The following is a 19,520-nucleotide window of genomic DNA, read 5'->3' on the forward strand; positions in this document are numbered from 1 at the left end:
AACCCATTAAATGCAGATACTTTTAAGCAAAATATGTGTTCCTGGGAATGAGAGTGCAAACTAAATTAGTTTATATTAGTTGGTTGAAGTGGTCATAACAAAATACCACAGATCAGATGGCTTAAACAAAAATTTATTTTCTCACAGTCTGAAGACTGGAAGTCCAAAGTCAAGGTGTCTCAGGTTTGGTTTGTCCTGAGGCTGTTATCCTTGTCTTGCAAGTATCTATCTTGCCACTGTCCTTTTCTCTGTATACACTAATACCTGGGCTCTCTTCCTTTTCTTATAAGGGCACCAGCTATATTGGATTAGGGCTCCACCCTCATGGCCCCATTTTAACTTTATCACAACTCTAAATAACTTATCTCAATATATGGTTACATTCAGAGGCACTGGGGTTAGGAGCTCAACATATGAATTGTAACAGGGTCACAATTCAATCCATAACAAAGTTCAATCTATGTTTCTTATAGCATAGGCCTATGGACGTGTCTTCCAGATGTCTTACACTGGAAAACACAAGGAATAGAATTCTCAAATCATACTTACAGAAATCATAGTTCTGTTCATTACACTGATAATTCAGTGACAGGGGCAATATTAAGGCATGTGCAAAATACAAAAATCTAAGACTGTCATCCCAACTCTGCTAATCCAGCATCAGGTAACATTCTGCTTGAATTTTAACATTTCTGTGAAAGATACGTTGCTAGCACAAAGGAAACCATTATCTTTATAAAACATCTCCTTTGTTATACCCCATTAGTTCCAGAATCATTATGATATTCTTCAGCTAGAAATGCCCAAATAAATCTATAAATGGGAGATTTATTTCTAACAGTCAATGTAGCCTGACCAGGTATATACCATTAAAGAAAGTCCTTAGATAAGAACTTTTCCTGCTAGTAAGTGTAATTAATATGTTTTCCATGAGGTTTTATTAAAAAGTTTACAAAGGAATGTAAATGGATTTTTTTTTCCCCCAGAGCATAAAAGGAAGAGAGTGGGTTGCAGGGCTGCTTGTAATCCATACATTCTCATCTCCAAATTTCTGTGAGTTATGATATGCTGTAGGTTAGAGATGTTTCCATAAATGTTCCGTGTAATTACTGCTCTCCCCTTGTCACACTGTTGTTCCTGAAGGCCTCAGTACTGGCTTGCTCATCTTTCTTTTGTTTTTACAAAGTGTTTTTTAAGCACTCTAACTGTTGTATTTTACCACTGAGCTTGATACCTGTTCATTGTCTATTTGGTGCAGGTCTACCACTACCACGGGAACTCTTGTGTCCCAGTATTGGTCAAAGTGTCTCAAAATCAGAAGAAAGTGAGACCACCAAAAAAAGGCACTATTTGCTTCAAAAGAGAAGGCACCACTTATTGGTTGAAAGAATTTACGGTGTGATGCTAAACAATGTTGATCAAAAGTGCCCCTTTGACAGCATTCACTGGCCCTCAGTGGCTAAAGACATATGTTATCTCTCATACATTAGAAAATATGGACAAGAGTAGCTTGCCAATCATACAGCTATATATTCAGGTTAATATTTAGGAGACAACCACATTATAAAAGCTCTTATACACTGAACAGAAATTTGTTAAAAACAGGTAATTATGCATATATAAGCAGATATTAATAATTAATACAAATATTTTTAAAATAGTCTACATAGATATACCTGATATGAATATTTTCCTTTGTATAAACTATAAATCTTTCATTATAATGCATCTAGATTCTATTTTCACTTATGCTTAGAAACCAACATATCTGTTATAACATAATGAGGACAAGTAGTAACCAAAGCTAAACAAAATTATCAATGACTGAATAAACCAATAACTGGTTTGAAATAAAAAAAGACACATGGTTGCATAATAATTTTTATTTTTCAAGTTGAAATAAAGAGTGCAAATAATGTGAAAAAAAATTCATCAAATTGTCAGCTGTTTTCTAGATCTAGCCATGTGTCAGGATTAGAATAAACTGAATATGCCTGGTATATGTCCTCTCCACAAATTACAACCTAATGGATAAGACAGATCTCAAGAAAATGGTTATATAAATATTTATTTTGTTATCAGATCAGATCAGATCAGATCAGTCACTCAGTCATGTCCGACTCTTTGCGACCCCATGAATCGCAGCACACCAGGCCTCCCTGTCCATCACCAGCTCCCGGAGTTCACTCAGACTCACGTCCATCGAGTCAGTGATGCCATCCAGCCATCTCATCCTCTGTCGACCCTTCTCCTCCTGCCCCCAGCCCCTCCCATCATCAGAGTCTTTTCCAATGAGTCAACCCTTCGCATGAGGTGGCCAAAGTACTGGAGTTTCAGCTTTAGCATCATTCCTTCCAAAGAAATCCCAGGGCTGACCTCCTTCAGAATGGACTGGTTGGATCTCCTTGCAGTCCAAGGGACTTTCAAGAGTCTTCTCCAACACCACAGTTCAAAAGCATCTATTCTTTGGTGCTCAGCCTTCTTCACAGTCCAACTCTCACATCCATACATGACCACAGGAAAAACCATAGCCTTGACTAGACAGACCTTTGTTGGCAAAATAATATCTCTGCTCCCGAATATGCTATCTAGGTTGGTCATAACGTTCCTTCCAAGGAGTAAGCATCTTTTCATTTCATGGTTGCAGTCACCATCTGTAGTGATTTTGGAGCCCAGAAAAATAAAGTCTGACACTGTTTCCCCATCTATTTCCCATGAAGTGGTGGGACTGGATGCCATGATCTTCGTTTTCTGAATGTTGAGCTTTAAGCCAACTTTTTCACTCTCCACTTTCACTTTCATCAAGAGGCTTTTTAGTTCCTCTTCACTTTCTGCCATAAGGGTGGTGTCATCTGCATATCTGAGGTTATTGATATTTCTCCCGGCAATCTTGATTCCAGCTTGTGTTTCTTCCAGTCCAGCGTTTCTCATGATGTACTCTGCATATAAGTTAAATAAGCAGGGTGACAATATACAGCCTTGACGAACTCCTTTTCCTATTTGGAACCAGTCTGTTGTTCCATGTCCATTTCTAACTGTTGCTTCCTGACCTGCATACAAATTTCTCAAGAGGCAGATCAGGTGTTCTGATATTCCCATCTCTTTCAGAATTGTACAAAATATAATTTAGAGAGTGTGTAATCAAAGCATATACTAGGTAATCTCGATATTAATGTGTTCCCAGATCTCAATCCTCTATTAATCTTAATTATCAGGTAATAATAATTCAATGGACAACCAGAAACACCTCAAGAAAAAGATAATTTTAACAAATTAAAGTATGAGAGCAAGATGTGAAAGCTATCACAGGTGTTTAAGCTGCTATGTGAGTTTTATCTATGAGTCTTCCATATTGACTCAAACTTAGATCGCACAGCCATTGCACAGGAGACAAGGTCGTTATGGATATGACACAAATAGTCAGGAGAGCTCTGCAGAACACAGCAGGATCTGCAGCCTGGGGACAGTCATTTCCATGAAAAGCAGATTGGGAGGATATTATTGAATTGACAGGCAAATATAAATGTTAACAGGAAAGGCAAGGTTTTCTTTTTGGGGGAAACATGCTGAATGCATTCAACAAAGAAACAATAAATGAGAGTCTCTAAAACTATTGACACATTGTTAGAAAAATAATCCAAGTGCATACTGTTGCTTGAATGCTTACTACCTATCATGTCTTAAGTATACATTTACTTCTTAGAATAACTTCTTTAGTTAAGTTTTGCTTGTTTGTTTGCATTTTTGAAGATGAGGAAATTGGGGCTTAGAGAAGATGTTTAAACCTTTGAGTGACCTAGTTTCATCATCTATAAAATTGGGCATTTTTATGAAGGGCTCTTCAAACCTCTAACATGCTATATTAAACAAAAATTATAGAGTAAAACTATGAGATATGAATTGTGAAAGTGACAACATTTATTCCCTTAAAACTCTAGATCAAAACCTAGAAATGTCATATATCATCAAGGGAACAGCCAACAATATATGAAACATTCACAGAAGGAGTTTGCCTGGCAAGTACTCCATAAGGTGCTCAGTTATTTTTCTCCAGAAATTGAGGCTGAAATCAAAAAAAGTTTAGATTCTGAGAAGATTCTCAAAAAAATTTTTAACATGATATGTTAACATGTACATGTGATAGGTACAGCAACGGAATTACAGAAGTGGTGCTGAAGTATTTCAGAAGAGTAGGATTTGCACTATTCAGATAAGAAAAAGAGCAAGAAGTTCACTAAAGAATGAGTTAACCGCTTATCTGAGCAAGAAGAATGAATAAGAAAGAAATCAATGAACAAAATTAAGATCCATCACTTTAGGGTTTTCACTGCTATTGCCCTGAGAATTTTTAGAATACTTAAAAATTTTATTGAAAGATATTAAAGAAGTTATAAGACTAGCATGATTTAGTTTATCTGACTGAACTTTTTTTAAAATTTATTTATTTTAATTGGAGGCTAATTACTTTACAATATTGTGGTGGGTTTTGCCATACATTCACATGAATCAGCCATGGCTATATATGTGTTCCCCATCCTGAACCCCCCTCCCATTTCCCATCCCCTCCCTCAGGGTCATCCCACTAAAGCAGCCCTGAGCACTCTGTCTCACACATCGAACATGGACTGCCGATCTATTTCACATATGATAATATACATGTTTCAGTGCTATTCTCTCAAATCATCCCACCCTTACCTTCTCCCACTTAGTCCAAAAGTCTGTTCTTTACATATATGTCTCTTTTGCTGTCTCACATATAGGGTCATAGTTACCATCTTTCTAAATTCCATATATATGCGTTAATGTACTGGTGTTTTTCTTTCTGACTTACTTCACTCTGTGTAATAGGCGCCAGTTTCATCCACCTCATTAGAACTGATTCAAATGTATTCTTTTTAATGGCTGAGTAATACTCCATTGTGTATAGGTACCACTGCTTTCTTATCCATTCGTCTACTGATGGACATCTAGGTTGCTTCCATGTCCTGGCTATTATAAACAGTGATGTGATGAACATTGGGGTACACGTGCCTCTTTCAATTCTGGTTTCCTCGGTGTGTATGCCCAGCAGTGTGATTGCTGGGTCGTATGGCAGTTCTATTTCCAGTTTTTTAAGGAATCTCCACACTGTTCTCCATAGTGGCTGTACTAGTTTGCATTCCCACCAACAGTGTAAGAGGGTTCCCTTTTCTCCACACCCTCTCCAGCATTTATTGCTTGTAGACTTTTGGATCGCAGCCATTCTGACTGGCGTGAAATGGTACCTCATTGTTGTTTTGATTTGCATTTCTCTGATAATGACTGACGTTGAGCATCTTTTCATGTGTTTGTTAGCCATCTGTATTTCTTCTTTGGAGAAATGTCTATTTAGTTCTTTGGCGCATTTTTTGATTAGGTTGTTTATTTTTCTGGAATTGAGCTGTAGGAGTTGCTTGTATATTTTTGAGATTGGTTGTTTGTCAGTTGCTTCATTTGCTATTATTTTCTCCCATTCTGAAGGCTGTCTTTTCACCTTGCTTATAGTTTCCTTCCTTGTGCAAAAGCTTTGAATTTTAATTAGGCCCCATTTGTTTATGTTTACTTTTATTTCCATTACTCTAGGAGGTGGGTCATAGAGGATCTTGCTATGATTTACATCAGAGACCATTTTGCCTATGTTTTCTTCTAGGAGTTTTATAGTTTCTGGTCTTACATTTAGATCTTTAATCCATTTTGAGTTTATTTTTGTGCATAGTGTTAGAAAGTTCTAGTTTCATTCTTTTACAACTGACTGAACTTTTCTGAAAGCAATAGGTCCAACATTACATTGATGGAGAGATAAAGACACATAAGGGACATTACAGGGGATTTCTAAAAAAATTATACTGTCATTTGATTCCTGAACAAAGGACTATAGGAAAATATTTGACATTAGTAACTAACATCAGTCTTTACTTTTATGCTTCTTTATTTGCACATAAATATTTTATTCAGGGAAAATAAAACAATTTAGATTTTCTTCTTTTGATAGTATTTTAACTAATAAAGCTAGAAATACAAGAGATTGATAGCTCAAGTGTTTTAATGCCAAAATTCCCTTGAGAGGAAGGCAAAAAAAAAAAACAAACAAACCTCTTAGTTCCTTTCCCACCCATTCAAATAGTATTATGTCACAAGAAAATGGAATGTGAAAGATTTATTTTGAAGTGGACAATATATATTTTTTTTTTTTTTTATTTCTCCATATATTCTCCTCTGGAATAGCAAAATGCACTGGCCTACACAGCAATTTGTATGGAGAGAGTTAACATTTCTGTTGACACCTGTGAGCAGAAACATCCGTTCAGTTACATTAACTCTATGAAGAATGAATTGAAAAATCACATTGACAAACTAATATCTAAATTATGTGATCATGGGGCCCATAGAAAGGAAAATGTATGAGTTTTACTGCCCCAAGTGAATATAATTCTGTTTATTATCTTACATACCAACTGTCGGCAGCCTGTGATGTGGAACAGTTTAGATTATTGCTGACATTTGGAAAAATAAATGAATTTGAATAAGCTTGGACAAGTTAACCAACATGGTAACTTGAAATTGCTGAGCAGAAACTGTTTATTTCTGATAAAATAAAACATATATTGTAGAAATTTTTGTTAGCTTGTGCTTTTTTTTTTTTACAGGCTTATCTCTGGATAATTAGAACAGCTTGGATGACTTTAACATTAAAATACTATGTATAATATATTGACATTCTTAATGTGGCTTAAATACAGGGAAAAGTATCTATTGGTATACACCGAACCTCCACTGAGTAAAGCTGAGTTAAACTGATATTTCTCACTAGGTACTCTGTATTCTGGATCTTGATTCATTATTTTAAAATAAAAATACAATTTTCACTAGAGAACATATTAAGAAAGGCTTTTGAGAGAGATCCTAATTAAGGTTGGGAATACATTTTTGCTACATGCATAACAACCTAAACATAACTATTTAATATAAGGTATAATAAACATAACTGTGTGTGTTTGTCTCTTTGGTGTTTGGGAAATATATTTAAATGAAATATTCCTGTTGTCTAAGAGCATCAGATTTGTAAGGACAACAAGTCTTCCAAATATTAGATAAATCTTACATAGCCTATTCTTAATTTTACATATTTTAATTATTTGTCTTAAATAATTCAGTAAGTCTTTCATTGGATACCAGGTACCCATTGAAAATACTTATTGAAATAAGTTTTTCAATAAGTCTTTCATTAAATACCAGGATGTTGTCAATATGAATAAGTTCAGGTCATTCAAAAGCCTGAAAAGCAAAATACAGTAAAGTGATAGCATAGATGGTCAGCAGGGGTGAGTTTGTGCAATAGTTGATTAAGTGATAAACCCCAAATACTTTTCCTTTTCCCCTAGAAGAGATGCTACTATTTATTTGTGCCTCTTTCCAAAACAAAAATCAATATGTCAAATATTTGCCATCAGCAAAGTTGCTTGTAAGTTGTATAATTATTAAAATGCCAGGGAGTGTTTTACCAGAGAGAAATTTTAGATTCAAAAAAGCCACTCATTACTACTAATCTTAATGAAATTCTTTCCCAAACTTTTCCCTACCCCATAATCTAACATCTGTAGAATATTGAGTTGTATATTACAGATATTCAGTAAATGATACTTATTCCAAAAATAATGACATTTATTAGCTATACAATTTATAGCTATTATTCTGTAGGGGGGAAAAGAAGCTCCATTTGTATTGCCTAAAACCAATGATGATTGATAGGTGATAAGTGTGAGTCTGGGAAACAGAAAGGAAACTATTTTAGCCATAGAAAGTAGATATAGATTAGTTGGAAATGTATTTGATGAACTTCACGGCAGCCACTGAAATTTATAATAAATGAAGTATAATGCATTTGTTAAGGAAAAAAAGAGAATCTCAAATAATGATTCAATTAGAACTACCCAAAGCAATTTATAGATTCAATGCAATCCCTATCAAGCTACCAACAGTATTCTTCACAGAGCTAGAACAAATAATTTCACAATTTGTATGGAAATACAAAAAACCTCAAATAGCCAAAGCTTTCTTGAGAAAGAAGAATGGAACTGGAGGAATCAACCTACCTGACTTCAGGCTCTACTACAAAGCCACAGTTATCAAGACAGTATGGTACTGGCACAAAGACAGAAATATAGATCAATGGAACAAAATAGAAAGCCCAGAGATAAATCCACTCACATATGGACACCTTATCTTTGACAATGGAGGCAAGAATATACAATGGATTAAAGACAATCTCTTTAAGAAGTGGTGCTGGGAAAATTGGTCAACCACTTGTAAAAGAATGAAACTAGACCACTTTCTAACACCATACACAAAAATAAACTCAAAATGGATTAAAGATCTCAACGTAAGACCAGAAACTATAAAACTCCTAGAGGAGAACATAGGCAAAACACTCTCCGACAAAGATCACAGCAGGATCCTCTATGACCCACCTCCCAGAATATTGGAAATAAAAGCAAAAATAAAAAAATGGGACCTAATTAACCTTAAAAGCTTCTGCACATCAAAGGAAACTATTAGCAAGGTGAAAAGAAAGCCTTCAGAATGGGAGAAAATAATAGCAAATGAAGCAACGGACAAACAACTAATCTCAAAAATATACAAGCAACTCCTACAGCTCAACTCCAGAAAAATAAATGACCCAATCAAAAAATGGGCCAAAGAACTAAATAGACATTTCTCCAAAGAAGACATACAGATGGCTAACAAACACATGAAAAGATGCTCAACATCACTCATTATCAGAGAAATGCAAATCAAGACCACTATGAGGTACCATTTCACACCAGTCAGAATGGCTGCTATCCAAAAGTCTACAAATAATAAATGCTGGAGAGGGTGTGGAGAAAAGGGAACCCTCTTACACTGTTGGTGGGAATGCAAACTAGTACAGCCACTATGGAGAACAGTGTGGAGATTCCTTAAAAAACTGGAAATAGAACTGCCTTATGATCCAGCAATCCCACTGCTGGGCATACATACTGAGGAAACCAGAAGGGAAAGAGACACGTGTACCCCAATGTTCATCGCAGCACTGTTTATAATAGCCAGGACATGGAAGCAACCTAGATGTCCATCAGCAGATGAATGGATAAGAAAGCAGTGGTACATATACACAATGGAGTATTACTCAGCCATTAAAAAGAATTCATTTGAATCAGTTCTAAGGAGGTGGATGAAACTGGCGCCTATTATACAGAGTGAAGTAAGCCAGAAGGAAAAACACCAATACAGTATACTAACGCATATATATGGAATTTAGAAAGAGGGTAACAATAACCCTGTGTAAGAGACAGCAAAAGAGACACTGATGTATAGAACAGTCTTATGGACTCTATGGGAGAGGGAGAGGGTGGGAAGATTTGGGAGAATGGCATTGAAACATGTAAAATATCATGTATGAAACGAGATGCCAGTCCAGGTTTGATGCACAATACTGGATGCTTGGGGCTAGAGCACTGGGACGACCCAGAGGGATGGTATGGGGAAGGGAGGAGGGAGGAGCGTTCAGGATGGGGAACACATGTATACCGGTGGTGGATTCATTTTGATATTTGGCAAAACTAATACAATTATGTAAAGTTTCAAAATAAAATTAAAAAAAAAAAAAAAGAACCAGAGAAGAAAGGAAAATAGTGGAAAACAAAAGAAACAACAACAGCATCAATTAGAGAACATTTACAAATATGATATGTATTATTCCAGCTATTTATATAAAATTTCACTTTAAATCTGAAGAGTCTATATACAAGAATGAAAATAATAAAAATGTCTATCAGAGTGGATTGAAAAAAATAAGATGTAGCTCTATATTGTATACAAGTAACTCACTTTAAACATAATGACACAGATGGATTAAAAGTGAAGAAAATGAAGAAAGACAGACATGCTGACACTAATTAAAAAAATGTTAAAGTACCTATATAAATGTCAGATAAAGCAGATTCAGAGTAAGGAAACTTACCAGGAATAAAAAGGGATATTACATAATGATAAAGATGTCAATTCTCCCTAATTTACTTTTAACCAATAAAACATGGCTGCTGCTGCTGCTAAGTCACTTCAGTCGTGTCCGACTCCGTGCGACCCCATAGACGGCAGCCCACCAGGCTCCCCCATCCCTGGGATTCCCCAGGCAAGAACACTGGAGTGGCTTGCCATTGCCTTCTCCAATGCACGAAAGAGAAAAGTGAAAGTGAAGTCGCTCAGTCGTGTCTGAGTCTTTAGCGATCCATGGACTGAAGCCCACCAGGCTCCTCTGTCCATGGGATTTTCCAGGCAAGAGTACTGGAGTGGGGTGCCATTGCCTTAGACGAATAGATATCACTCATATATGACTCCATATTCTTAGTCAACTCTGTTTTTTCTTACCTAGACTGATGAAGTAGGCCATTATGTTGAGTTGAGCACATGGCAAAGAACTTCTGGTACCCTCTAGAAACTGTGGGTGCCCACAGAGACTGAGCAAATAAATCCTCACTCTCTCTCTCTCTTGAAATCCTAAGTGAATGCTCTCACCTACCAAGTGAATATTAAAAAGGCCCCTGGGCCTCAGATGGAAAAGTCAACATGGACAACATCCTAGCTGCAGCTTTTAGATAATCAAAGCAGAGTATTCAGCTAAGTTGTTCACTGCTTATGATCAAAAGTGTCTTTGTGATAATAATAAACTCCTGCTTATTTAGGCTACTACATTTATGATTATATGTTACACAGCAATACAAAATGAATGCAGCCTGATTCAAGTTTGAGGCTATAGTAAATAAAGCTAAAACTAACATTCTTGGTATTTAGTGTATAAGAGCCACTTCTGTTGGGTAAAAACCCTGAAATGAGAGTACCTGGTCACAAGAATTGACAATATATACCTCTAGTAGTCATGGTCAAATATTTTTCCAGAGTATTGTACCAATTGAAACTCGCACAAAGAACGAAGAAGTGAATGGCTACCCACTCCAGTATTCTTGCCTGGAGAATTCCATGGACAGAGGAGCTACAGTGGTAGGTGGGACTGTAGGTGGGCTACAGTCCGTGGAGTCACAAAGAGTTGGACGTGACTTAGCAACTAAAACAGTAACAAAGAAAAAAAGATTCAGATTTTTTTTCTAAAGTTTGCCAACAGTTGTTCTTGATAGTCCTTTTAATTTTAGCATTCTAGTGTATACTATCTGAGAAGGCAATAGCAACCCACTCCAGTACTCTTGCCTGGAAAATCCCATGGGTGGAGGAGCCTGGTGGGCTGCGGTCCATGGGGTTGCTAAGAGTCGGACACGACTGAGCGACTTCACTTTCACTTTTCTCTTTCGTGCATTGGAGAAGGAAATGGCAACACACTCCAGTGTTCTTACCTGGAGAATCCCAGGGACAGGGGAGCCTGGTGGGCTGCCATCTATGGGGTCGCACGGAGTCGGACACGACTGAAGCGACTTAGCAGCAGCAGCAGCAGTGTATATTATACTGGTATAGTATAACACACAGGTATATAATTATGTTATAAATTATATTACAGTAATATTATGGAATTATATAGATAACCCAATGCAGACACATAAAATTATTTGGTTGATATTTATAAATTAGGGGAAAAAATATCTGCGTGCTACAAAATAGATTTCATACTTTTAAAAATTTTATGATTTTACTATAGTCAAAATGATCAGAAAAGCAAAAACTCAGGTCCGTATAATTTTTTAAAGAAAAAGAATGAGTAATAACTTAAAAGTACCGAAGTGATAAAGTTTATAAAACAGCTCACAACAGCATCACAAAAGTTTCATAATACACTAAAGAGCCTTTAAGATACAGCTTTAATCATGTACATTGAAATTAAGATGTCATTATGCATAAGTGACTAGAACAAAACCTTATTAAAATATTATGCAAACTGGCATAATACTAAATGCTGTAGTTGTAACTTGCACAAAATGTATTATTGCTTATGTTATTTTACTATTATAGGCTTTGGATATATCAAGATAGAAAGAAATTAAAAATCCTCCTGCAATAAGCAAGTTTTCTCTTCTGAAAATATAGCTTAGCAATTGACCACACCCCAGTAAGAAAAAAAGACATCAACAAGCAGATAAATGACAAAGTATTTTGACATATATCATAAAGAGGAAAAAATATAAAATATCTTATATATATTTTAATAGATGATAAATCTCAGTAGTAATTAAGGAGGAGTTAAGCTGTATTGTGTCACTTTTAATCTACTGGATTGTTGTTTGAGCTTCCCTGGTGGCTCAGGTGTAAAGAATCTGTAATGCGGGAGAACAGGGTTGTATCCCTAGGTTGGGAAGAACCCCTGGAGAAGTGAATGGCTACCCATTCCAGTCTTGTTGCCTGGAGAATTAAATGGACAGAGGAGCCTGGTGTGCTATAGTCCATGCAATTGAAAAGAGTTGGACATGATCGAGTGACTAACACTTGTTTTCTCGTATCATTTATTCACGTCATTTACATTTTTTTCTGCTGGGTAATTTACATGAAAGATACATGTTCATAGCCTACTAACCCCAAACAATTTCACTTTCACACATTTAGGCTGGGAAAATAAACTTACGTGCAAGAAAACATTTATAAGCATTACACTCTTCTCTTTATAAATTAAAAAAAAATAGAAACATACATTATTGACTAAAGGAAGAGTAATGCTGTCAGTTATGAGAGAAGCAGATGCTTTGTAACATAGTATCCAATTCTCACAACTAGTGAGCCCTAGGTTCTCTGGTTGGGGTAGTAAGTGGACTCAGGTGAGAAGATATAGTTACTCTGATTGACCTAAATTCTATCAGATTCTCTCAAAAAGATTTTTAAGTACAAATTAAGAAGCCTAGTGAGATGTGCTGTCAACCATCAACAGTAGTAGAATCACACAAAGAAAAATCAAGTCATCATAACAACAAATCATTTATCATAATGATAATTTGTTAACATAGTACTTATTAAAATGCTGATATACCTAGTAGATACTAGACACTGCTGTGTCTGTGTGTTTGTTTAATTCTCTCAAGACTCATTTCAAGTAAGTGTCATTTTCATCCCTGTCACCATTATTGACGAAGAAACTGAAGTCCTAAGAGAGAGAAGAGATAGTGGAGTCAGGCTGACTGAATCTAGTAAGGATGCTCTCAACCACACTGTTTTCCTACCTCCTAAATATATTTCCTGTTAAGCCATTAGATCTATTGTGGTATCCTGAATAGTATTATCAATGAATAGTTTAAGCTTACATTTGCCTCCTTACCTACCTATATATTCTTAAAACATTCAATCATAAGACAGATTCTCAAAGTGAAAGTTGTTCAGTCCTGTTGGACTCTTGTAAATTCTCCAGGCCAGAATACTGGAGTGGGTAACCTTTCCCTTCTTCATGGGATCGTCCAAATCCAGGGATCAAACCCAGGTCTCCCATATTGCAGACAGATTGTTTAACAGCTGAATCACAAGGGGAGCTCAAGAATACCTGAGTGGGTAGCCTATCCCTTCTCCAGTAGATCTTCCTGATCCAGGAATTGAACTGGGGTCTCCTGCATTGCAGCGGGATACTTTACCAACTGAGTTATCTGGGAACTCATATATATATATATATACACAGTCCATGTTAGGTTAAAAATAGATAAAAGGATAAAGAAACCCCCGGGATCAATGTGTTATTTAATTGAATAATTCATAGTGATAGTTTCAGAATTATGTAACTAAGGAAGAAAGACTGATTGCCTTAAATGTCCAAGGTTTTATTAATTTTTTTAATTTTATTTTATTTTTAAACTTTACATAATTGTATTAGTTTTGCCAAATATCAAAATGAATCCGCCACAGGTATACAGGTTTTAATCCCACCCCTATCTGCACTCTTTGCCATGTGGCAATTTGTTGTTATTGTTCAGTTGCTAAGTCATGTCAGACTCTGCCACCCCATGAAATACAGTGCACCATGCTTAGCTATCCTCCACTAGCATCCATGACTATTTAGTTCCTCTCAAAGAACAGAAAACTGGCTTTGTGACTTGTTCTGTCAGTTTAGTTGCTCAGCTGTGTCCGACTCTTTGCAACCCCATGAACTGCTGCACGCCAGGCCTCCCTGTCCATCACAAACTCCTGGAGTCCACCCAAACCCATGTCCATCGAGTTGATGATGCCATCCAACTATCTTCTCCTCTGTCATCCCCTTCTCCTCCTACCCTCAATCTTTCCCAGCATCAGGGTGTTTTCAAATGAGTCAGCTCTTCTCATCAGGTGGCCAAAGTATTGGAGTTTCAGCTTCAGCATCAGTCCTTCCAATGAACACCCAGGACTGATCTCCTTTAGGATGAACTGGTTGGATCTCCTTGCAGTCCAAGGGACTCTCAAGAGTCTTCTCCAACACCACAGTTCAAAAGCATGAGTTCTTCAGTGCTCAGCTTTCTTTATAGTTCAACTCTTACATCCATACATGGCCACTAGAAAAACCATAGCCTTGACTAGACGGACCTTTGTTGACAAAGTAATGTCTCTGCTTTTTAATATGCTGTCTAGGTTGGTAATAACTTTCCTTCCAAGGAGTAAATGTCTTTTAATTTCATGGCTGCAATCACCATCTTCACTGATTTTGGAGCCCAGAAAAATAAAGTTAGCTAATTTCCACTGTTTCTCCATCTATTTGCCATGAAGTGATGGGACCAGATGCCACGATCTTAGTTTTCTGAATGTTGAGCTTTAAGCCAACTTTTTCACTCTCCTCTTTCACTTTCATCAAGAGGCTCTTTAGTTCTTCTTCACTTTTTGCCATAAGGGCGGTGTCATCTGCATATCTGAGGTTATTGATATTTCTCCCAGCAATCTCGATTTCAGCTTGTGCTTCTTCCAGCCCACCGTTTCTCATGATGTACTCTGCATATAAGTTAAATAAGCAGGGTAACAATATACAGCCTTGACGTACTCCTTTTCCTATTTGATGTACTCTTTTTCCTATTTGGAACCAGTCTGTTGTTCCATGTCCAGTTCTAACTTTTGCTTCCTGACCTGCATATAGGTTTCTCAAGAGGCAGGTCAGGTGGTCTGCTATTCCCATCTCTTTCAGAATTTTCCACAGTTTATTGTGATCCACACAGGCAAAGGCTTTGGCATAGTCAATAAAGCAGAAATAGTTGTTTTTCTGGAACTCTCTTGCTTTTTCAGTGATCCAGCGGATGTTGGCAATTTGATCTCTGGCTTCACTGCCTTCTCTAAAAACAGCTTCAACATCTGGAAGTTCATGGTTCATATATTGCTGAAGCCTGGCTTGGAGAATATTGAGCATTACTTTACTAGTGTGTGAGATGAGTGCAATTGTGCAGTAGTTTGAGCATTCTTTGGCATTGCCTTTCTTTGGGATTGGAATGAAAACTGACGTTTTCCAGTCCTGTGGCTACTGCTGAGTTTCCCAAATTTGCTGGCATATTGAGTGCAGCACTTTCACAGCATCATCTTTCAGGATTTGAAATAGCTAAACTGGAAACCCATCACCTCCACTAGCTTTCTTCATAGTGATGCTTTCTAAGGTCCACTGACTTCATATTCCAGTATGTCTTGCTCTAGGTGAGTGATCACACCATTGTGATTATCTGGGTCATGAAGATCTTTTTTGTACAGTTCTTCTGTGTATTCTTGCCACCTCTTCTTTTTTTCTCCACCTCTTCTTAATATCTTCTGCTTCTGTTAGGTAAAATATTGCAAATGTGACAGTGTAACAGCTCTGAATTACAGGCCTCAAAATGACTCATGTATTTCCACTTACTTTTGCTGCTTTTGCACCTCTGCTTTTTGAAAATAATCTGTTGTAACCCGCTGGATGAAGATAGAGAAATGTGGAGCTGAACAATGTTGCTTTAGTCAAGACAGTTGACCTGTAATATCTGAGCTTCCAACCTAGCTCAAATCAGAAGTAACTGTCAAGGGCCTATCTACTACTTATTGCAAGCTGGTACCCTTAAACAACTTCTGTCCTGTCCCTCCACCCTTCCACACCTCATCCTCGGGAAACCACCATTTACTTTTTGTATTTATGAGCTTGGCATTTTTAGATATCACATATAGGTGATATCATATAGTACTTGTCTTTGTCTGATAAGCCTTAGAGATTTAATGTACAATATAGTGAATACAGAAAACTAGATTGTATTATGATCATCAAACTTCCTAAGAGACTAGAACTTAATGATTCCAACCTTGAAAAAGAAAGGATGATTATGTAATATGTTACTGTTTCTATTTATCCTTATAATGGGAACTGGATTACAACATGCAAATGATTTAAATTAGTATATTGTACACCTTAAATTTACCCACTCCAGTATTCTTGCCTGGAAAATCCTAGGGATGGGGGAGCCTGGTGGGCTGCAGTCTATGGGGTTGCACAGAGTCGGACACAGCAGCAGCAACACCATAAATTTGCACAATATGTCAAATATACTTCAATTAAAAAGAAATAACTCAGTTGAAACACATATATGTACAATAGTGATCTCTGTAAATGTATATGGTATATTCCACCTTAGTTTTGGATGATTAATTTTGTAGCAGTATCATGGCAATGTTTGAAAAATAAATTGATACCTAGCCTTGGACTGCTGCCATGTAAATGAAACCTAAAATACATAGCTTCAGGGACTAAGCAGTGAAAGAGCAAAGACTGAGAAAATGGAAGATATACTGGTGACTGAAAACTGGAAAGCTATGGAATGTACTGGCCAACAATTGATAATTTAACAAGCTATGGTATGTACTGAAAATTGGCAAGCTATGGTATGTACTGGCTAACAACTGGCCAACAATTGGTATTCTGGCAATAACTTGCAAGTTTGGAATTTTTGCCTAATAAATATAATTTGTGATGATGTAATGTTGAAACAAACATCAATGTTAAGTTTAACAGAAAGATTTAGAATTAGGTTTGGCTCCGTATTTCTCTGTTTATGGATTTTTATTTCAATAACAGTAATACAAAGAACAATATTGAAATAAGGATATATAAAATGCACTGATAATTTAAAAAACTGGTTTGGTAGGATAAATAGACTCCAAACTTTATAAAAAGTAATAGCATAGAATACTAAAATGACAATTTTGGAGAGATTTTATATGACAGTCTTACAATGCTTTCATGTTTTGTTTTGCCACAATTTACCATTCTAGTGTTGTTCACATGTGTATGAAATAGCTACTCTCTCTGAGTTTTGCTGAATTCTGAAAAAAATAACTATTTTTTTTCTTGCACATTTATTATTGATCATTTGTGCAGGATTGATCGTTGTGAGTAGGTAATTACAAAATGGCATCATTTTACCCTGGTAGTAGTGAACTCACCTCTCAGGAACAGATCTTCTGTGTCTGACAGGCCAAAGTTGAATGGCTATCTGATGAATCATGAATCACATTCTTGTCCATTCAATTGATAAAACCTTTCCCATTGCAACCTTGTTATCATTTGATTATCACTTTGCTGTGACACAGTCATTTATTAAAACAAATTAAAACGTTTGCATCAACATCACCGTGCTGCAATAGAATAATTGGCATTGATAATTATTCCCTCACAGTGGCCTGTGCCTTAAAAATTCTCCTTCACTACCAGATAGGCTGAGTGCACATCTATGACCCTTGGCTTTGAACTTGGCTATCTAAGTAGCTCTGAACAAAGGGACATTAGTGGAGATGATATAAGCAGAGTCTTAGAAGAAGCTTTTTAATATTGGACTTTCACCTTGGGACCCAGAATGAACACAAGTGGAAAGAAGCTGCACTAGCTGACTCACCAAAGTGTGAGAAATACGTGCTTAATTTTGAATTCCACTGAGTTATTATGGCATAATTCTATACCATACACCAATAGTTTATTGATATACTTGTAAGTCAGACAATCAAGAATATACTTAATTGTTGTAACTTGTCATCAAAATTAAAAGCTTGAATTAAATATTAAATTAAAATACATTGTTTTATATTGTATATTATATATATATATATATATATATATATATATATATATATATATATATAAAGTATAGAGATGCCCAAAACAAGTTTAGACATCCCTGAGGGTGGTGGGGGGGTGGCGGTAACAGTTTACAAAGATCAGGGTGAGCATTTCTGACAAGTTTACCTGAACACATTTTCAGATTGTATACATTGGAAGGGTTTGTGATACAATGTAGTAGTGGGAAAGAGTATTTTACCGAATGGGTGGATGGATGGATGGACTGATAGATGAAATATACTTAATGAACCTCTCTGCCTGTTTTTTGTTTTTTTTCTCTTACCAGAGGATACTCTCAAGATGAAAACTATACTGCAAGGTGAACAGGGCAAGAAGCCATTACACTGATTAAAAAATACATGAAAACTGTACATTCTTACACATTTTCTTTAGGTCCCTCAAAAACCCTTCACAATTTATTCTTCCTGTCCTGGAATTCAGTTTATTAAGTAAAGTTAGTCTTTAAAAAATGCACTCGTGTGTGCTCTATGGAGGTTTATAGAGTAGCCTGTGACACCATTTGAGGAGCTTAGATTTTTATTTTATCTGTTTTAATCTTTTCAACTTCTATCTATCCCTTTTCACCCAGATCTCTGGAGTTATATCATACTTTTAAAAATTATTAAAGTTTAAGAAATATGAGGTGACCTAAATTGTATTGAATTTATTCAAGTTGAAATAAATAGAAAATACCTGAGGACAGTTAATACACCAGTATGGCTATAGAGGACTGACACTGAATAAGAATAGGAAAGGAAAGTAGAATTAAATAAGGGTGAATGGTTAATTAAGTACTTTGGTATTTATCTTAGAGGCAATAAAACTTACCTAATATTTTCAAAAGCTGGAATATATAAATTTAAAAACAAGAAAGCACACACACAAACAAAAAATACTAGTGGATCTGTTCAATAGGAAAATGGTATGAAGGGACAGGGCAGGGTAGGGACCAAAACCTAAACAGTGCAACTATGTGAAAAATAAACTATGACCTCCAAGAGCACGGTCAGCTCTTAGCAAGTCAAATAATGTCCTCCTATGCTATAATCTCCTGCAGCCATCTCTCATTTGTTGAGTCTACTCAGAAGCTAAATTGAAATGGAGCCGTCTGACACAGTGAATATTGAGCCATCTCCTGGGATCTGAGCAAGATGAAAAATTGTAGAGAACAGATCCAAAGGGACAAATGAAAAGTATTTGTATGCCATCTTTTAAAAATGTATTTTAGATACAGATACCATGAAATACCCAAAAGAAAGTGGAAAACTTAGCAATGTTTTCTTTCTTTTCAACCCAATGGCAATGATTAAATTCTGGTTTCCAAGAATGAATTTTTTCCCAGAAATAAAACAAACAACAACAAAAAATTCTAGACTAGGACTATCTGATTTCATGCTAATCTATCCAACTTCAGCTTGTGGCACCACTGGTACTCATTATAAGATCTGGATCATAACTGGGAGCTCAG

The sequence above is a fragment of the Bos mutus genome, chromosome 6 (genome assembly GCF_027580195.1).
Source record: "Bos mutus isolate GX-2022 chromosome 6, NWIPB_WYAK_1.1, whole genome shotgun sequence".
NCBI classification, from domain to species: Eukaryota; Metazoa; Chordata; class Mammalia; order Artiodactyla; family Bovidae; genus Bos; species Bos mutus.